The sequence below is a fragment of the Apis florea genome, unplaced genomic scaffold, assembly GCF_048593485.1.
Source record: "Apis florea isolate Af1SG1 unplaced genomic scaffold, ASM4859348v1 contig_3585_pilon, whole genome shotgun sequence".
In the NCBI taxonomy this organism is placed as follows: Eukaryota; Metazoa; Arthropoda; class Insecta; order Hymenoptera; family Apidae; genus Apis; species Apis florea.
The window spans coordinates 1,898,388-1,919,411 of record NW_028256788.1 but is presented as its reverse complement, the minus strand read 5'-3'; the positions used below and the strand labels follow the sequence as shown (position 1 = coordinate 1,919,411).

The following is a 21,024-nucleotide window of genomic DNA, read 5'->3' as shown; positions in this document are numbered from 1 at the left end:
ATTATAATCATTTTTGGGAATAGGCTCGTTGCTCGGCAAATTCTTCTCCTCAGAAATCAATTTATTTTTACCATTCACCTAGATTCCCAGGTTGCAACAGGTAGAATTAGAAAGTTTCTTCCTTATCTCTTCGTTTCACCATATTCTATACACCTCCGAAAGATCCTCCGAAATATTCCTCAAATCTCCACAATTAAGAAAATCACGTTAAAAATCAGGAATTATCAATTACGAAAGAAATAACGATTCCAAGTATGGAAATCAATGGTCCAAGTATCGCCTCGAGCGTATCGTATTTGAAACTCGCCTCAAGGCCCCAAAACTACCAGGCACGAATTCATCCTCTGCCCCTCCTCGCCCCTCCCCACCGATCACAACCACAACGTGGTCTTCCCCGATGACCGTCCGACACGTGATCCGTCATGCGAAATGAAAACTGTCCGATAGAAGGTGGATTCGAAGGAGAAATCGCGAGTTGGCGAGTTGCATCGGGGTCCCACGCAGAGACGATGATTAAAATTGTAAATATCCACGGCCGACCCCCGGTGTTACGACCTTTGCACGGGCCACGGCGCCCCATCGGCTCACCCCATATATCAACGGATATTAGATTATGGTAAGAGGCGAGCATTAACGAACGTGGATTCGCGCGCGCGCGCCTCATTTGCCGCCCTTAGGCACCGTTCGCGCGCCATTTTTCACGCAACCGCCATGTCTGCGTACCCAATCGACGATTTCACCCCGGGAGCTGCAAGCATTCTGACGCTTCCTCTTCTTCTTCTTCTTCTTCTTCCTCCTCCTCCTCCTCCTCCTCCTCCTTCACTTTCCTTCTTTTTATTCGTTTTCATTTGCGCTTGGTCGGTAGTATCGAACGGTTTACGGTGAATAATTGATCTAATATCCGAGGGATTGGGGGGGAGGAGGTAGGATACATTTGTTCTCGTCGCAAGTGGGTGAAAGTTCCGTTGAAAGCCACCTTCGATGCGGTTAATGGCGTGCAATCTTTGTGAAACCATTGCTTTTGTCGAGCGGCTGTTTCCTTTTTTTTTTTTTTTTTTGTTCGTTAATCAAACGAAGCGTGTAAGATGATTCAGATGTTAGTGTTTTGCATTTGCCTTTTTTTTTTTTTTTTTTAAATACGGATCCTCTTTTACTAAATGGCCGATATCTTGGAATAAGCTGCAAATTGTTTTGGTATTTATAACGATTATAAGTTAGTTAATTTCACAAGTAAATTTCTAAGTTTTTTGGGAATTATTGGCTTGTTGTACTTTAGAATTATTGATCGTTTATTTGGTCTCGTTGGATCGTTGCTGAATTTTATAACGTTGCACGGTGTTGTGAAAGTGCAGGTACTATTGTTTGAGTAATTAGATGGGTATGTTATTATCGATTGGTTATAGCGCGTTTGTTCTATAATTATATTCAATTTTTTAACGAGGATAACATAATACGATGGGAAATTGCCAAGACCTTTACAACGATGTAATTTTCTATTATCCTTTTTAGTAACATAGATTCTTATGGATTATAATGTTCACGTTAAATAGAATGTTGAATAAAACTTATTATTATACGAATATATTCCATAATTATAATTGACAATTTAACTTTTACAATATTCTTACGATTTTTTCTTACGAAAACGAAAAAAAAAAAAAGTAGCGATAATTAACGAAACGCGAACGAATGTAAACGCAATATCATTCGTATTCGTATTTAAGTACAACTAGTTAATAGTCACGCGGCGCTAGTGTCGCCTCGATCTTTCGAAATCCGCCGCGTTTCCGCGCCGAGCAGAAAATCGATCCACCTCGTGTCACCTCGTTCCTCGTTCGAGAAGAAGGTGGTAAAGGGGTGTGGATACAGGTCGAGCAATATTTTCATGGCGCTTAGCGGCAGGCGGACTCGAACGGCTCCCATCCGCGCAGCACGACACTATTTCCGAATGTATCCCAGCGGCGTGCCGCCGCGCGCACTCGCGCGCGCACTACACCAAGACACGCGCGCACAGACACGGATCCGCGGCGATATTTTCCCGAATATATGTAGCGCGTGTACATACATACGTCGAAGATTAATCGAGTCAAAAGACCGCGGTCGTTACAAAGTGTGCCGCCCGCCGCGACACAAAACCCATGCATTACCCGGTTCAACGTTGCCGAACGAGAGGACGTCGCGTTCGTGTTCTAACGTTCATCTTGTCTCCGTCGATACACCCACGCTGCCCTCGGTGCCAAAGAAACTCGAAATAGGGTGGGGGAGGGGAGGGGGGGAGTGGAGAGGCCACGAAGCGTCGCCAACCAACGATGTCCAAAGCGAGCGTGTACGTGTGCGCGTGGTGAAATGGTCACGACCGTTTCTGCAAACCTTGTCCTCCTGTTCGTCCTGGAAGGAGGGGCTTTTCGAGTCTCGCTGTTCCTCACTTTAATGCCCCTATATATCGCGTAAAATCTTTGCGAAAATATTTCTGTTTCCTACGAAACCTAACCTCAAACACGCACCAATTTAATACAACAATTTGGAACACGTAAACGGTATAAAATACGAAGTGCATATATAATATAAGCGCAGATCAGCAGAAACTATAGTTTAATGAAAAAGAACAATGTAACAACGTAACCAACATAATGCAAGGGGGAAGGAAACGAGTCACGAGTGAAATGGAACGAAACAAGATCTATGTTCGGCGAATAAGTAAACGAGAACGAGAAAAGTTGAAGCGTCGAGGAAAGGAGAGGATCGCGCAGGATCGCGACGGAAGAGGAAGGCGTCGCCGGGCACGGTGGCGATCGCGGAGTCACGAAAATAATGATTGATCGAGCAATTAAATTCCGTTGTCGTAGGGCAGGCGGGGGCAGGGCCGGTGAAGGTTGAACCGGTGCCCGGGGTCGGTGGGGGCCGGTGCAGCACGGTGTAGCACGCCGCAGGGTGCCGTTCGGCCACAATTGCTGGTAATGAGCCAGCCTTAAGGCCTTCTGACGGGCCTCGTACGCCCCCTTGCCTACGAATTCGCATTCTCACGTCCATCCTCGGAGGCCACGATGACAACAGAAATCGACCAACACGCGGATACCGACCAAAGGGTATTCCCCCGACCTCCCCAAGGAGGTGATTCCAAGGAATTCCGCTTGATTTCGAAGAAACGACGCGATCAAGAAACTACGACGCTTGCCACCGTTCCAAAATCTTCTCCCCGAGCGATTTTTGACGCAAACGAAGAATATCTTCGGGTTGAGTGTAGATAGATAAGATGGAATGTTGCTTAAGCTCTTTTTTTGGATAGATTATCTGTGAATTTTTCTTTGCTTAATAGTTGCCAATAATCAGTAAATATTTATTAGAAATATGAGTTTCAAACTCTTGAACGGGAGTGTAAAATTTCCATTCGAAAGAATTTATAAATTATCGATACTGAGAACAAACTATCGATGATTCATAAATCTTTTTAAACACGCGAGCCATTATCTTGCCAAACAGAACTCCATTCATAGAGGGCAATTTTTATTCCATTATTTCCTATCAACCTGCTATTTCGTATTTTTACTCCTCTTTCTTTCTAAACTATTCTCGTGAATCTCAAACCCCATAAGACCCACGCATCGCATTATTCGAAGGCAAATAGACGACACTCTCTAATCAAACACTGCTTCATCCTCGATCCGTCTGGCAATTGCTTGACAAAGAACGTCACATCAGCCTCTCTCCACCTCCGGAAACCAATGCCCTCTCTTGTGCCGGCACTCTATCGAATTAACGGAATACATTAACCTCACATCTGTGTAACAGTTATTCCCTTATTCAACCGCGTGGACACGCGCCTGTCGCCGTCCATAAAAATTCCAACTAATTCCCCATCATCATGACAATGAGAGGCTAAACGCACGCGGTTTCAAAAGGATGCGATCGAATCGCGTTGATCGGCCTGGTCTCTTTGATGACTGCCGAATAGTTCGTCACAGCGCTCACAGAGCGCGCGCCAGTTCGAACGAAAGGCGAAAAACGTACGCGGCAATGGTACGCAAAAGTGTACGCGTAAAAATACACGCCTCGTTGATCTCGTCTCAAATTTCAAATCGAGAACACGCACACGCGTTTCTTTTCCTTTGAAGAAAATTGCATCTTTACGATCTTATACGAAAACTTTTGCGGTTGACTGTATATACGTGTATACGGAAAAAAAGAAAGAAAAGAAAGAAAGAAAGAAAGAAAGAAAGAAAAGGAATAGAAAGAATAGGGGAGGAAAGAGGAAGAAAAGAGAAGGAACTGAGACAGCGTGGAGACAAAACGAACCAATTCTCGGCCTTTTACGATCATTCTCCACGCTCTCACCGCGTCATTAGCTGGTTGCCGGATAGATACAGGGCCGTGTTACGAAAGGGGCGACCCCCGAGTCGACTCACCCTTTCCGAGAAACAATCTGTTATAGTGGTCCACTATGAATGGCGAAACGTAAAAATACCCCTCGAGTTCCCACGTGGCCGGCTCAATGGACCGGGAAGGAGCGGCTCCGGATCCTCGAGGACGGACACGGAAAGTGAGGTTAGAGCGAGAGGAAGAGACGCGTGAAGGCCAGAGAAGGGAAGGGAAGGTTTATAGTAGTGTTTCGTTCGAGTGCAGGATGAAGAAGGAGAATGGATAAGGAAAGAAAACGTAGGAGGAGGAGGAGGAGGAGGAGGAAAAGGATTCGTCGCGGAGTGCGGTTTTCAACGAAGCCAATTATTAGATGCGTCTCGAGGCAAGGAGACGAAGAAAGGAGCCCCGGATATATCGATGTGAAATACGCGGGAATTTATATTTTTGTCGTGGACGTAATTGGGAATGGGCCGCGTGAAAGAGTGGAGAAATTTAATTTTCGAACGACCGGCTTGTGGGCTTAGGGAACCGACGAATGGGAAGGGAGAGAACTGCGAGCATTGAGAAGTAGGCTCGGTTCCTTTTTTGCGAACGTGATTTTGTATGGATTTTGCGGGTTTAAAATCAATTCCTTTAGGGATTCTCTTGGAAATTTTATGAATTTCGCCATCGATAATGGCTAGCATTGTTGGAATTATTATTTTAGTATATATTTTCTGGATTTAAAATGGACCCTTCCATTCTTCTTTTATGAATTTTGTTATTGACAATGAGCAATGTTTGTCGGAATTGTGTTTTTACTTTTCTTCAAAATTAAAATTATTAATTTCTTCTAACATCCCATCCAATAACTCAGGATTAATACTTTAAAAGAGAGTTTCGAAGATTTAATTCTTTAAATTTAGTTTACTCGTAATCCTATCGTACGAAACAAAGTTAATATATCTGTTAATACAGAATCCATTCCTGATGCTTCTTTTACTCCGAGTACGAGGTATCAATTTTTCATACGTCTAAAAAAAAAAAAAAAAAAAAAAAGAGGAGTCCAAGCCGAAAACGGTAACGCGTGATCCTTCGCCCGTCATTTTTAAGTCACGATCGCGTATGACCGCTCATTTAGGGGAGGCCATTCATCCTCGAGACACTTCTCTTGTCCAACGTGTCTCAGGGCATCACATAGTCAGATACTTCCCCTTCTCTCTCTCTCTCTCTCTCTCTCTCTCTCTCTCTGCCTGTCTATCATTTTCTCTTTAGGCTCGTGCATGCTTATTCAAAATGGAACGAAACGAATTACTCGAGTTGTCGTGGACACGTGCTCCTCTCCTCGATTCTTCGTCGTCAGTGTCGTCGTTGTCGTCGTCCTCGTCATCGTCGTCGTCCTCCTCGTCGTCACGTCTCTGCCGAGCTCTCTTCCTTTCTCCTTTTCACACCCGTTCCTTTCTCTTCCTCTGTTTAATTGTGACGGCTGCTTGGGCGGGCACCACGAGCTGGCTGGGCGGTAGAGAGGGATCAAACACATTTATTATTCCGAGGGATAAGTCTCTGTAAATACGTACAACGGGGATAAAGAAACAAAAAGGGGAGAGAGGAATGTTAACCCTTTGAGTACTTTCATTGCGTTATGTGCCATGGTCGTTCTTTGTATTTATAATTGACCCTTTAGCTCAGACGCTTTGAGAATGGTCTTTTAAAGGTGGTGGAACTTATCGTGGTGTTACTTATTTACATGCATTGTAATTTTATATAGACTTTTATTGTTTTTTTTTTTCTTTTCCTTTTTTTTTTCTTTCAGTCAGAGATAAACGATTTAATGACGTTTTATTCGTGGATTGGGATATATATATATTTAAAAAATTATCTAATCTATTCAAATCTAGCCAAATCTATTTAAGAAAAATCTATAAAAGAAAAAACTATAATTAGTTTTTCGTATATAGTTATACCAAATTGCTTTTTGGACTTAGACTATTAGAAAGAGTTAAAGGAATTATTTAAAACCTCATTGAGGTTATTTTTATTCGTTGATCGAATCGAAGGTACTCGTCCAATGTTTCAATATATACGAAGTTTCTTCCCCCTCTTCCACCCAGTTGAATCTAAACCTTTGTGCGAGTCGGGAAGAAGTGAGGAGACGCTGCAGGGACACCTCGGTTCTCGTACGGCCCTGACAATGGCCCATTCGTCCGCCATTGTATCCTCGGCACATTAATTGTCTCTTTGAAGCCCGATGACCTCCGTGGATACGAGACCGCTCCTCCCCCTTCCTTTCCTTATCTCACCTTGCTCTTTCTATTCTGACACCCTTTTGTATCGAGTCATTGGTAAGGGGTTGATCAAGGGTGGATGACAGAGAACTGAAGTTTGAAATCGAAGGTGTGAATGTTCTTCTTATTAAAAAAAAGTTCTCGTTATCCTCCGTGAAAGGTCAATCAATTTTACAAGGCGTTACACAATTTTTATTTTTCTTCCTCTTATAATGGAGGAATTATCGAGAATTGGAGAACTTCTTTTTTTCTTCTTCAGAAAAAGAAAATTTGTATAGTTATTCAGGCATCAATGAAGTTTAATGATGTTGAAGCATCATTGACAATTTGTAAAATACCCTTTGACATTCTTGCTCTCTCTGAAAGGATCTCGCACACTCCTCTAACTTGCGCTCACAAAAATAACTTAATCTCTAAACAAGAGCAAAAATGAATAAGCTCTTACGAGCATCATATCATCGCGTAGAAAGGTAGATCGATTAAGCATAAGCTGTTGCCAAATCCATTGAATTTTTACGAAAAAGGAGCGAGTCGGAGAGACAAGAGGAAGGACAGATCGTTCAGCAGGAGATCCCCGTAAATCCTCTGGACGGTGTTCGCTGAATTACGAGCGATATCGAGGGAGGGCACCGCCGATATAATTAAGGAGAGGCGATCATCCTCCGCGAGGCCTGCTCGTGTCTCGCGTTGGAATCCAAATTTTATGTCGGTATCATAAAAGCGCGTGACGGCAGAAGAATTAGGACGGCACTCGGTCCTTCTCTCTCTCTCTCTCTCTCTCTCTCCCTCTCTCTCTCTCTCTCTCTTCATCGAGGGACCCTCACCGAGGACTGCTAGAGATATTATAAAGGCTAATTCACGCTGGACTTGTTTACCGGAGGAAGATCATCGTAAAGCGTAACGATCGTTTCTACTTAACCCTGTTTCGATCAACAATGTTAATCGAATCGAATCTCTGATCGTGATTTTATTTTAAAAAAAAAAAGAATATTCTTTTTTATTCAAGTTTACGCTTACGAAGAAAAAGAAAGAAGAAAAAGAGAGGTTATTCCTCAAGCATTTTCGATTTAGAAGATAATTGGAAAAAGGAGATAATTTGAAAATTTTTTTGAACAATTTTGAAGGTGAATCGGCGCGTCTATTGGCTTTAAAGAGACGATGCATGAATAAAAGAGGGGACATCATGGCGGTTGAGAGCGAAATTTGGACGAAGAGATTATTCTTCAAGCGTCTTCGATTTGGAAGACAATTGGTAAAAAGGAGATTTGAAAATTTTTTTGAATAATTTTGAATTGACCTTAAAGGAACGAATAAAGGAAGGAACATCATGGCGAGAGCGAAATTTGGACGAAGAAGTTATTCTTCAAGCGTCTTCGATTTGGAAGACAATTGGTAAAAAGGAGATTTGAAAATTTTTTTGAACAATTTTGAATTGGCCTTAAAGGAACGAATAGGAAGGAGGAAATATCATGGCAGACAAGAGCGAAATTTGAACGAGGAAATTATTCAAGCGTTTTCGATTTGGAAGAAAATTGGGAAGAGGGGATTTGAAAATTTTTTTGAACAATTTTGAATCGGTGTCCATTGGGCTTAAAGGGACGATGCACGAATAAAGGAGGGGACATCGTGGCGGCCGAGAGCGAAATATGGATGAGTAATATGGGTTCCTCGCTACCCTCACGAGGCAGAAAGGAAGACGAGGGTGTCGCGATTCCCCGCTGTGCATTGATGGCCTCATCTAGCCTAGAAGAGCTCAGGGAATTCAGCGGTAATTACCTTTTCTTCGGGCCGACGCCAGCCAGAGGTGTTTCTGGCGTGTTTCGCTGGCTTCAAACCCACGGACGTGGAAGTTTTCAGCTGCTTGTGAAGCTTCATCAAGGTGTCCCGTGGCCGAGTAATGGTCCCGTGTGTCCGTTGGCGATTCCTGATGGGTCTGGGAATGCATTAATCCCGGCTCGTTCGAGCTTGAAATTTAAACTGATTTGAATGTGCCGCGTTTAAAGCGCGTCGTTCCATCATTTACGATGACGATCCTGTTTGTACGTGGCGAAAGGCCCCCAGAGACTGGCTGGGGATTGTTATACGTCATTGTTAACGATGCTGTGAAAATTTTTGCGGCAAAAGGAAAATGATATCTCATCTAATGCATGTTTGTATATTTTAACTTTATATCGATTCATAAGATTTCGTCATATTTTAATTATAATAAATATATATATATATATATAGTATTATAATGTAGCAGGTAAAAAACGAGTAGAAATTGATCGTATAAAAATGATCGAGGCTTATTTATCGAGTTATTGAAGTTTGCGTAAGACGAAGTGGGATAGAGAGAGACAGCGGTGTCTTCGTTACATTGCCACGGTGCGGCGCTGAGGTAAATCGATTGCTTACATCCAGAGTTGACCATTAATCAGAGAGTTGAGAAAATAATTAGTTAAAAATTTGGAATAAAGTAATAACATTAAATTTACGCTAATTACATATTTTCATTAAGCCTCAACCAATATTCTTTAAACAATTATTTCTCCTGTTTGTTTCAACCTCTAAACGATTAATATTAACAACAATATTAATAATTATAAAGAATACAAATTTGAGGTATTATTTTAATTCGAGTTCGATTAAAAACATTTCAAAAGTCGCGACTTTACGAGTTTTATATCTTTCCACTCAAAAAAAAAAAAAAAAAAAAAAAAAAAGGAAAAAAAAAGAAGCTGAAATAAACGATACGAGATATTTTTAACTAACCGTCAATTTCTCGAATCGCCTTAGGAAAAAGTGAATTGAAAGGTGCGTTATCCGCATTAATTCCCGACTGGTTAATGACTTACACGCGGCGCGTCGTAAACTCCACATTTTTACAAGATACAAGGGCCCACGTCCGCCGAACCGTGGTCGCGAGCATAATTGCTGAATCGTGAATGAATTCACAAGATCATTACGGCCTTGCAAGACACCTTCATCGGGCATCACACGGATCGGAACAGCCTGTTGAATCTCTCTCCTCTCTACGCAATAAGATTTCTCGGACGAGAGAGGCACGAACGTCTCCTCGTTTGGCCGTTGACAGCATCTCCTTACGGCGAAAGTAAGCACGCAAGAGTATTCGTTGGCGTTTCGTACGGAAATCCTGTGAATTTCCCACGCGTAATACACCGTGATGCGTGTGTAATCGCAGCGACGAAACGAAACGTTCGAAGCTTCGAGGTTGGAATTGAGTATATAGTACCTACTACTTGTTAGTCGAAATTAATTCGTTGGTGAAATTTATGGATTCCGGTGGAATTTAGTCGCGTCTCCAGCAGCGAACTGGATGGAACGAATGAATGTTTACGATTCGTTGAACTGTGAACATGTCGGCTGTTTCTTCTTTTTCCTTCCTTTTCTTTCTTCTCTCTCTCTCTCTTTTTTTCCTTTTTAAATAACATTTCTTTCGCCGGACATGAGAAATGGGATATTACGTAATATCCTGTCCCCGAGGGAAAAGAAATTCGTAGATAGGTCGTTTTTGTTACACGATGGAGATACAAGAGAAACGGAAATTAAAACAACGTACAAATAACATTCGCCTTTGAGCATCGATTTACAATCACGTCGTTCATATTTCCGTTTCTGGATGCGACGATTGCTACGTTTTCTTACAAATCCATACCATTGCCAAGGATTTTTGCTTTCCACGAACTTTCCATTTTCCGGATCGGATCATGCCTTTCCTTCGTTCTTTTTCAAATTCAGATCAATTTCGTCCCATCGTTTCACTCGATTCCAGCCGATTTCGAGAGGAAAGAAGAAAACGATCATCGCGCCACGTTGGCAGGAAGGGAAACAATTTTCAAGCCCCGTGGCTTCGATCCGCTGGATCTTCGATTTCTCCACGGTGCGCCCGTGTCGCACGGATATAAGTTACGAGCGTTGGAATAATTACACGGGTCGGGTTTGAGGCGAGTCGCGGTCAGCGGAAGGCAAAAGACAATTTTACGCAGCAGGGGCACCGACGTCCCTGGCGACCCGGTGGCAACCTTCTTTTCTGCTAACTATTCGCCCCACGAAATCGACAGCCCGTCCCGTGTTCCACGGAAACCCACGATGTCGGCGATCGAGAACGCTTTTAATGTACCTGAAATGAAATATAACGCCGACACTCTTCGTTGCGGTTCTTTGGAGCCGCGCGGGGGTGGACGGGGGGTGGAAGGTCGGCGATAAATCGTAGATCCGTTGAACGTACTTGCCGTGGTAATTGTGGCCGGGGTAAACTGCGCTACGTGTAATTTGATTTCGGATTTTGTGACCACGGATTGGATGGACGGAAAAATTTTTCAACCGTTTCATGGATCGAGCTTTCTTCTTTTTTTTTTGATTTCTGTGATGTAGGGCTGTTGCTCTACCTCGAATTTAAGATGTGTCGAAGATGTTTCGAGCAGAGTTAAGGGGATTAACACGTTTAAAATATAGTAAAATTGGTTAAAAATTTCGAAGAAGGTTATTTATGCGAGCGAACGATACAAATAGGTTTTACGAAACAAATTAAATTTAATAGTTTATTCCATAAATTTTTAATATACAATTATATTAAAATTAATATTTTATATCCGAATTAAAATTATTTTTTAAAAAACTAGATGTTGATAAATCTAGTTTAACATTTAATTAATATTAATAATTTTACTTAAACAAAAGAACCGACATTTAACTCATTTAGCTTTCGATTAGTTTATTAATATTGTTAAAACAATTTTAATTAACCCCGATACAAATTAAAACAATTACAATCTGTTATAAACTTTCGATCATGCACAATTTAAAAATTCTAATAAAAATATTTATCTTCCACTTCACCCCCTTAGACTAGCGTCCACTCCCCCGATGATCAATGATACCCAAGCACTTGTTAATCGTGAAAGAGACACCTGAGGGCCAGAAGAAAAATAACCCGAAATCGATCCGATTCATCTCGAAACCAGCTCCTAACCTCCACCACCAACCACCACGAAACATTCATTAAAAGACATCAAGGAGCCCCTTCACCCGCGGCTTTCTACAAACCAATTCCTCCGGCTATCCCAGAGACATCCGTCACGCGAGAAAGCTGGCTTCGTTAGAACCTGAGAGCATCCCGAACAATCGACAGAGCCCGGGTTTATGTAAATCAGGCCGCGGCCACGTAATTGGCGCCGAACGAAAAAACCTAATTACCGAAATCGTGCACCCGGGACCCGGGGCCCCATCAGCGCCCAGCGGGATGTCGCGACACCCTCGCCCCCCTCCCCATTGCACGCGTCTTTTCCACGATATTCACCGGGCCGAAGGGCCCCGCGATATTACTCATCCCAGGGCCGATATACCGACTACCTGCTTCTCGATTATGCTACTCGGCTCGCGTCCAAAGTGGCGAAAGAGATATATTTCCACTCCACTTTTTCTTCCCTTCCCTCCTCCATTCTTTCTTTCTCGAAACAAGTAATGAATAATATCGTAAATCTTCGGAGGGAATAATCACACCCTTTCTGCGAAAGTAAGCAAGGGGGTAAGAGAGGGATACGTATTATCCTCGGTGTGGAATTATAAGAGGAAAAGGAGGATAAATTATCGAAACAACGTTGGTCCATGTCGAATGTACTCGCTGCTAACAAGTATCGTTTATAGAAGGAAGAAACGCGTCAACCGCATTTTACCGATATTTACGGGTTCCAGCTTCCTATGACGTCACCTCGCGAAAATCCATATATCAAAACGGTGGAAGGCGCATCGGTAGAGAGACGATGAGTACCGAGCCGAGGGACTCTTCAAAGTTGATCAGCGGGGGTCCTCGAACGGTCCTCCTCCGCCATCGTGCGCGACACGCATACACACGCACACGCATATATGTATGTATACACGGAGAGGATTCTCACATTCTCTCGGCTTTCGCTCGCGCGTGTGCTCGCCTAAAATTTGTGGTTTTCCTTAAACGGCAGCTTCCTCCCGTGTTTCATCCTTTAAAGCCCCGCTCCTCCTCCTCCTCCTCCTCTCGCTCGAGAGAAAGATACACGGAAGAGAGAGACGAGAAGAAAAGGGGGGAATATATAAGAGGGGAAGGGGAGGGGAGCGGAGAGACGTTATTAATCGTCGTAGCGGGTCGCTGAAAAGGAGGCGCGCAGGAAAAAGAGTACGCTGGTTTCACTACCTGGACGTTTGCGGGAGAGGATGGCCAGGTAGCCGGTGGATCCTTTGACCTTTCCACCGGCTGTCCTGCGGGATACGTCCTCGTTCCTGTCCACCTTCTGTCTTTTCTCACCGAAAGAATTCCGCCAGCGGCGCGGCCGACTCCATCCGGGGGCGGGGTACTACCTTCTTGGCTTCGGTTCAGCTCCCGCTATTCATTTTGCTGCCTACGAGAGAATGGAAGAATTAATAAGTGACATCTAGCGAGAGGAGGTGGAAAAGAGGGGAAAAGGCGCGTGGAGTGGAAAAGGCGAAGGGTGAAGGGGGAGAAGAAGATTGCTCCTTCCTTTCTTTTCTTTTCGTCGTCGCGCTGGTCCACGCGGTCCTCCTACTCTTCGAATCCGCCGCGCGCCCCTTTGTTGTGCCGGTGCTGCCTTTTGTCAGCCCGGCGAGGAACGAAACACCTTGTCTTTGGTTAAGCGTAACACAATGGGCCTCGCAGATCAAACCTAGTGTCTAGTAAGTCGGAACAAGGGAATTCTGACACTCGTTGCGCGCGTGGTGGATGATCGGTCGGATCCTTCTTTGGGGCGGCCAGGACTGAAGAATGTAGCGTAGGACCGTTGTCATTGTATCAGACGCTTATATCGTCCTCCTGTTCCCGATATCGTAATCGTCTCGACCCAATTTTCAAACGCTCGATTAACTCTACTAGATGCAACTACAACAGACTGCTCTTCAGTCTGTCATCTCGTTCTCTCTTCGTTGTCTGAGAATCGTCGAACGAAGCAAAAAGTGATCACGAGTAACGAGTAGTTTCATCGGTTGCAACAACGTCGTCGGGGAATGGAAGGAGGACACGAGCAACGAGATGGTGTTCGAAGGAAGATGCAAAAAAAAGGCGGGACGATCGGGATACCACTTCCCACGAAGCGATCAATGGGGGAAGCGAGCCGCTGCATGACGAATGGGGGCGCAGCCAATTTAGATGCATAGAGGTCGCGGCGTAGGGTCGTCCGACGACCTGTCGTGTCTCATTCCCGCGGGGACTATTCACGGGGATCTCTCTCTCTTTCTCGCTCTGCGCCGAACGAGGACCGACCGCCTCCTCTGCCTCCTATCCTCGTTATCGAACCGTTGAAATCCGATTGCCGGCTATCCGATCGCCTGTAAGATTTCGATTGTCCGGAAGGAAACTGTGACGAAGGCTCGATCAACCGGAATCGAGTTTTTTTTTCATTCTCACTCTCGTTACTTTATCAGCATCGTCTATGAGATTTCGATTGTTCGGAAGGAAACTGTGACGACGTTGTCGAAGATGAGACGCGTTCCAGAATTAAATTTTTTTTTCTTTAATCGTCATGTTATCAGTGAAGCATCATCTATGAGATTTCGATTGTTCAGAAGGAAACTGTGATAACGTTGTCGAAGATGAGACGCGCTCGAGTTCTTTCTTTTTTTATCTTCACTCTCGTTATTTTATCATTGTCTATGAGATTTCGATTGCTCAGAAGGAAACTGTGACGACGTTGTCCAAGGCTCGATCAATGAGAATCGATTTTTTTTTTATCGTCACCCCCGTCGTTTTATCAGCGGGGATAATATGGAAGAAGCGGGGGCGAAAGAGAATTTGTACCTTCCCTCCTGCTATTCCGCTCATTATCCGCGCATTATCGGCATTGTCTTCGCCAAATCTGATATCCCGCGTCCTGGGTGGCGGACCGGTGTAATTACTAACACGAAACCGCAGGCTGGGCCGCCGATTGGCCCCGATCGGGGCCCCGCGATGACGAGAAATCTCTCTCTCTCTCTCGAGGCCTTTACCTGTTGAAGCGATCGAGGGGGGAGGGGGCGGAGCGGGCATTGCGTCTTCATTATAAATCCTGAGAATCACCCAAATTGATAACGGCATCCGAAGGCTGCCGTAAAGATCCTCGTAATACTCTAAAGAGGGCTCACCTCCACCCTCGCGCAGCGGGGTGTCCCCGGCAACGAAATAACAGGAGGCCACTTTCGCCCCCCCTCTGACCAAGCTACGCGCCATCCTTTCGTCCGCTTGTGACCGTGACGGTTGTTTCCACGACGGTTTAGAACGAACGCCAAGTTCCTTCCATCGATTCTTCTCAGAGTGTTCGTTCTTCCACGTAAGAAGACCGAATAGATCGTCGAAGGAAACACGTGAGTTATATAGGATGTAGGGAATATGAAAGTTCGTGAAGTTTCGACATTTCTCTTCGATGCTGGATCCATTCTTCTTTCGAGAATTTTGCTTATCCTCTCCGTGACGAAGTCGTTGAAGAAAAGGAATCAAAGTTGGATAAAAATATAATTTTTAGATTTCGAGAAATTATATCTCGCTCTTTGCTTTGTGTGGAAACTGAATGAATTGAATTTTTCTAATTCTTCTGGATGGATCAAAATGGACGATCGAGGAACGAGATATTTTCTTCTTTTTCTTTTAAATTAAACGTTTAGATCGATGGAGAAAAACATTATGGACGTTTTGTATTTTTTTTGGAAAAAGTAAGAGAGAAACTTTTGGAATAGCTGTTATCGTGTCGAGGCGGGGTTGGATGGAACGTAATTAACAGATTGATTTTTTTCGAGGGATGAATGGAATCGTTATTGATCCGATCTTTTGAGAATTTTATTAAAATTCGAACTTGCTTAAAATGGTACTTTAATTCGCTCTAAAAAAGGACTCAAACTCGACTGTATCGTAAGATAGCATCGTCGTTCAATCATCGATATACGAATCAACGACAACGTCTAAATGACGCTGCAAACTGGCTTTTTCGAAGCAAAAGAAAAAAAAAAAAACGAAAAAAGAAAGAGAAAGCCACGAAACTGCCAAGAAAGAGACACAAGATTCGATGGAATCCTGTCTCGGCAGGGTGTCGGCGTGGACCCCGCAGCAAGAAGAAGAACCGCGATCACCTTTTCTCTCCTATCCCTCACCTGTCCTTCACCTCCTTTTGCCACGATCTCGACCAACGACGGCGAAGAAGAAGAAGAAGAAGAAGAAGAAGAAGAAGAAGAAGAAGAAGAAGAAGAAGAAGAAGAACGTTCTCATCATCGTGAGGGCGAGCAACGCAGCCGAAACGTCGGCTCGCGCCATCCTCGCCTCCTCGCATCATCCTCCACCACCACGAAGGGGTGGATGGAGTCGCGCAGGAGCGAGATGGACAGCGTTTGTGATATTTCCTTCAACGGTTCCTCGAGCCCAAGTCCGAGGGAACCGAGCCCGGTGGAAGCAGCCGCAGCCCTCGCCTTGGCCGACCGGTGGAAGATTCATAAATTATTTCAGGAAAAAAGGAGGAAAAGTATTTCCAATTACAGTTTTTTGTGAAGGGTTGCCGCGGGCCACGCGGCAGGGGGTCCGCTTAATGGCGACCCGCGCTCACCGCTCCTCCTCCGCCCCCTCAAACCCCTCCACCCTTCCCTTCGTCTTCTTCTTCTTCTTCTTCTTCGTCTTCTTCTTCTTCCACAGTCTCTCTCTCTCTCTCTCTCTCTCTCTCTCCACCGATTCTTCAGGGTCCTCTGACGCCGCCAACGTGCACGTTCTTTCTTTTTCTTTATCCTCCCACTACTAACGGGGCCCGCGTTCACTCCACCTCCTCTCCTTCGTTTTCGTTCCGCTGTCTGACGAGCGACGGTGACACGAAAGAGGATCGATCATCCTCGAAAGCGAGGATCCTCGCAGATTCCGACCGACTGTGAGGGGGTGGTTGGAAATCGTCGAAACGACTTGCATTTTATTTTCATCTCGAGGAATATTTGATCGATTTGGATGATTTCTAAAGATTAGAAATTTAGAAAGTGGAAGAGCTTCCATATCGGTCTACCGAGGAAAAGGCGGTTCTCGAGAGATAAGGAATGCGGATAATAGGGGTTCTACTATTCGAAGAAATTCCGATCACCTATCGATGTTTCGGCAGGGCGTGGAGGCGAGCGAGTCACGGGTAGCAGGAGGTGAGAGGTCAGGACATAGGGCTATTTCGGGGGTCACAGGTAAGAGGGACTCGGTAATTTAACCGGCCGTCAAGATCGTAAACGGCCACGCCACGGAATTTGTCCTCGGGGGATGCAGTTTTTTGGCAGGTAGGTAAAGATTCTTTCGACTGCAGACGGCAATTACGCGCTTGATGAAACAATTATTATTCTAAATTCGAGGTGAACACGATGATGGAAGGAGGGAAGGGAATTGTACGCTGTCTTTTAGGGGGGTGGCGACCGTGACAATGAGTTTCCGTGGCGGTTTAACATAACCGCACGTGTTCAGATTTATATCGCTTTTGTGGTTGCCAAAGCGTAACATTGCATTAGTTTGTTCTGTGCGGTTAAAAAGAATTGTGGTTGTGTTGATGATAGCTAAGAAAAAAGGTAAGTTATTGGGTCTTAAACAACCGACCTTTCCCTTTCTCTTTCTTTCTTTCTTTTTTTTTTTCTACGTATCGTTGTTGCGTCGGCGCGCAACACGAGTTATCCTCTAAAAATTATTCGAAAATTAATGGTATATCGTTCGAAATCGGTATGGCAAATTTTAATCAAGCGTATCTTTTCACCATTAGGTGGGTTATTGGCTTGATATTTTGGAATAAGTACAAGTTATGGGGGTGGCAAATAAAGGATCTCGCCTTCGTGTTTCTGGAAGAACACCATGCCGATCATGTAGCGCCATAGGCAATTATGTTTGCAGGTTTGTGAGTGATGGAATGGAAAGGAACTAAATGTTATCAAGCCTATAAATATTTTCTTACAACAACAGTTTTTCTTTCCTTCCTTGTCAACGATGAAACATACATTATCAATTTGATATTATTTAAATTCTTCATCCAAGAATTCTTAGAATCTAAGAAATGGAAAATCTCGTTGACGAATTATTAGAAAAAAAACGAATTGAGGAAAAATCCTGTGTAGAAAAAATCGGTAAAAAATTAGATGGAAAATGGGTCGAGAAAAGACGGGCAAGTTGGAAAGAGGGCTGTCGGTTTGTTTATGATCGTTCGTGGCGGACTTCCCGGAATGTTCGGCTCGTGTAAAGCGGACCTGACCAAGCGACGGATCCGGCCACGACCTCGCGCGCGCGCGCCAGCTCGATCTCTCTGAGCCGGGAACATCGAAACGCAGGACGTATTGCTCTGTCACCCACGGGCCGGCGATCTATTAGTTATGAATATTGTTGCCCACGGCGGTACATGACCAGCTCGGCCGCGTGGTGTTCTCCCAAAATATGTACGGAGGCTCGCACGCTCGACGTTCCTCTTCCCTCTCCCTTGCGCGCGGCCATATTCATTCCGAGATGTCACGTGAACGAGCTTTTACTCGCGAAAAAATTTCGAGACGAACAGTGCAGCTCGGTCTCTGGTGATAAACATTTATCAGAAATGTTCACGAATGCTCGACCTGAAAAAAGTTCGCTCGATCGGATTCGATGATTGTCTATCCGATTTTTACCTTTTCCTCGTTTTTTTTTTTTTTTTTTTTTTTGTAATACATGCAAACAGATATATCATTTTGGGGGTCCATTAAAAGTATAATTTTTTTTTAAGCATTACAGATATTCGATTTATTTCGATAGCCATTCATCGCCGTTTATCGATCCCCAAACATTTTCTCGCGGTAAATACAAGCAGAAATATGCATATACGATAAAAAGAAAATTGTAATGCGCCGTTAAATTTAACAGCGAGCCATATTACGACATAGACTTCTTTTTTTTCTTTTCCTCCCCTCCCCCAAGTAACGTTCACATTCTCTCGAGAAGGTGAAAAAAAAAAAAAAAATTATATCCCCAAAATTGTTTCATAAAATCGTGTCGTGTTAAAAGGAAAGGGATATCTCGTGTAATAAAAATTCGATTTCACCTCGATTTTATTTATTAATTATCGCCGTTGTAACTTATTTTCTTCTAGGCAAATGAATTTTCCGAAAACGAAAACGGGGACAAAGTTTTATTATTCCATTGTTTCATCCGGTCCAAGAATAATAGTCGACGCGCGCATAGACGAGTACGATTTTAGGATGGAAGAATGCGCGACACTCGCGGCGGGTGTTCAAGTAACACGAGTGACCTGTGACCCCCGCAGGCGGTACCCCAAGCAGGGTGCGGCGCTGGAAGTCTCCGAAAGGGTCCACGGTAAAGGCCCGAAAAGGAGATGGGGGGAGGAGTGGACGCAGAAATACCTCGACAATAGGGCCCAGTCATACGATAATAATGATCAATTATCGATCTGTCATTCAAAGGATACGCCGGCGGAATGCACGACGAATCGAACTCTTTTTCTTCGTCGCCCACCGATTCTTCTCCTGCTCTTTCTTCTCCCAGAACCGCCTCCTTCGATCCCCTCCCCCCTTCCTTCCTATCCGGACCATCATCGCGTGGCATTATTCTGGTAGCATTTTCTCGAAAATGTTAATGATGCACGGCTATATATCGGGTTAGATATATATATACTTTGTATATATCTCGTAATATTTCGCGTTTATTATCGTTTATCGTGGCCACGAGTTATGCTGGATTGTGGACGAGGGAAGATCGATGTGATATTATTTTTATTATCGTGAGAATAGATTTGATCGATCATATGGATGAATGAACTCGAAATTGCAAAAAGTTCGACGTATAGTTTCACACGGTGCCTCGTAGAAAGAGAAGAATAATAACGAAAAAGAGAGGAAAGAAACAATTTATACAGAAGGGTGTTGAGCCGAGTTGATACATCGCTGGGCCAATTTTCAGCTCACCAAGTTTTCTCACAGCAGTAAACCGGCGAGTAACTACCGGCTGCTGCCGCAAAAAGCCTAAAATTAATAATGATAATAACGGCAGGTTACGTAGTAAAAGGCGCTGCTAACTGGATCCCCCCGGCGGTCAAATACTGTACTACGTAAAGTTAGAGGGAGAAGAGGAGATCTTTGTCGGGTCGGTGAAGTTTACCGACTCGAGATTACGCGATTACGCGAGTGTCAATGGATTAGCCGGATCTTCGACGATGTTTTTACTTCGTTTTACGGACGTGTCAACGTTTTACGTACGTTTTCATAAACCTTTCGAATCGGTCTGTTTGCTTCCTTCGTTCGAAATCTGTTAAATGTCGCGCATTATCTTTCGTGACAGTGCCAATTGGAATGATAACACTCGAAATTTTGAACAATTTTATTATTATTAAATAATTTATCCACGATATCCATTGATTCGTTTAATTGGAGTGAATAATAGTAATTGTAAAAGTGAATTTTTAATAGCCGACATACAATCTCTTCAACAAATTCATCGATCCTGGTCTGCAGAAAGAAACCGATTTTCCAATTATCAATCCTTTTCGGTCCCCCAAATAAAAGATTCTGGGATCATTCTTGATTCTTTTTCACCCAAGTGAGTAGAAAGAAGAGATTCCTCGAATCGAAACGAAGAAAAGCGTACGGTCATTTTCACGCTGCGATCGAGGCGGCAGATTGCGAACGAGGGATAAACCGAAATCACGAGTAAAAGCGAAAGGACACGAGAAGGTGGAGGCACCCCCTGCCGCGAGTCCGTCGCCTAATCATTCTTTAAACGTGCATAAACAAGTCTCCACAGCTGGCAGTCGTGGGATGCTTCATGACTAATGCCATTCCAGAACCGAGGAACCTTCCCCTTTGTGTTCCACCCTTGTGTTGCATAACATCCCTCGACTCTTTTATCAGAAACGTGAAAAATAACGAAGAATGATCGAATAAAATCGATATTAAGTTATATCGCGCAATCTGAAACAATATGAAATAAGAAGAAACAATTTCGTTACGTCTTTTTATAAATTTAAATATAATTTATTACTGAAGAAAAAACTGTGCGATGCGTTCCATAAAGAAAAAGGAAAAGAAAAAAGAACCTCAAATCGAGCGAACAAGTTTCACACACCGGTAAAAAAAAGGGTTGAGCATAGGCTCGAATCCAGGCAACTCGACTAATCTGAACGACGCTTGAAAGGAAGATAGACGAGAGAAAGGAGAAGGAGGCGAGGGTGAGCAGCAGGCGCGGCAGCCTAAATCTAAAATGCAAATACACTCAACAAATCACTATCGGTGACAGGCATCCTTACTTTTAAAAAAGAGGAAGGAGAAGAAGCCGGTGTACGGACCCCCTGCCAGGGGTTTCGAGGGTAACTCCAGGTCCCCTGAAGGCGAGTTTACACCGCATGCGGTCAACGCCTGTTGATGCATCCTTCCAACCAACGGCTTCCACGCTCTGCGTGTCAACGTGTGCATCCACTTG

The 21,024-nt window shown here is 44.0% G+C and overlaps 1 long non-coding RNA gene across 1 annotated transcript in view; it reads right to left on the bottom strand.

The window, feature by feature from the left end:
- Positions 1 to 11,143: 11,143 nt before the first annotated feature.
- LOC147656599 (uncharacterized) overlaps positions 11,144 to 21,024 on the bottom strand; it is a 63,034-nt gene continuing 53,153 nt past the window's right edge. The window contains exons 2-3 of the long non-coding RNA XR_015294135.1: positions 12,790 to 12,994; positions 11,144 to 12,550 (exon numbers count right to left, since the gene is read on the bottom strand). This is a non-coding gene — a long non-coding RNA (uncharacterized LOC147656599). The remainder of the gene's footprint in view (positions 12,551 to 12,789; positions 12,995 to 21,024) is intronic.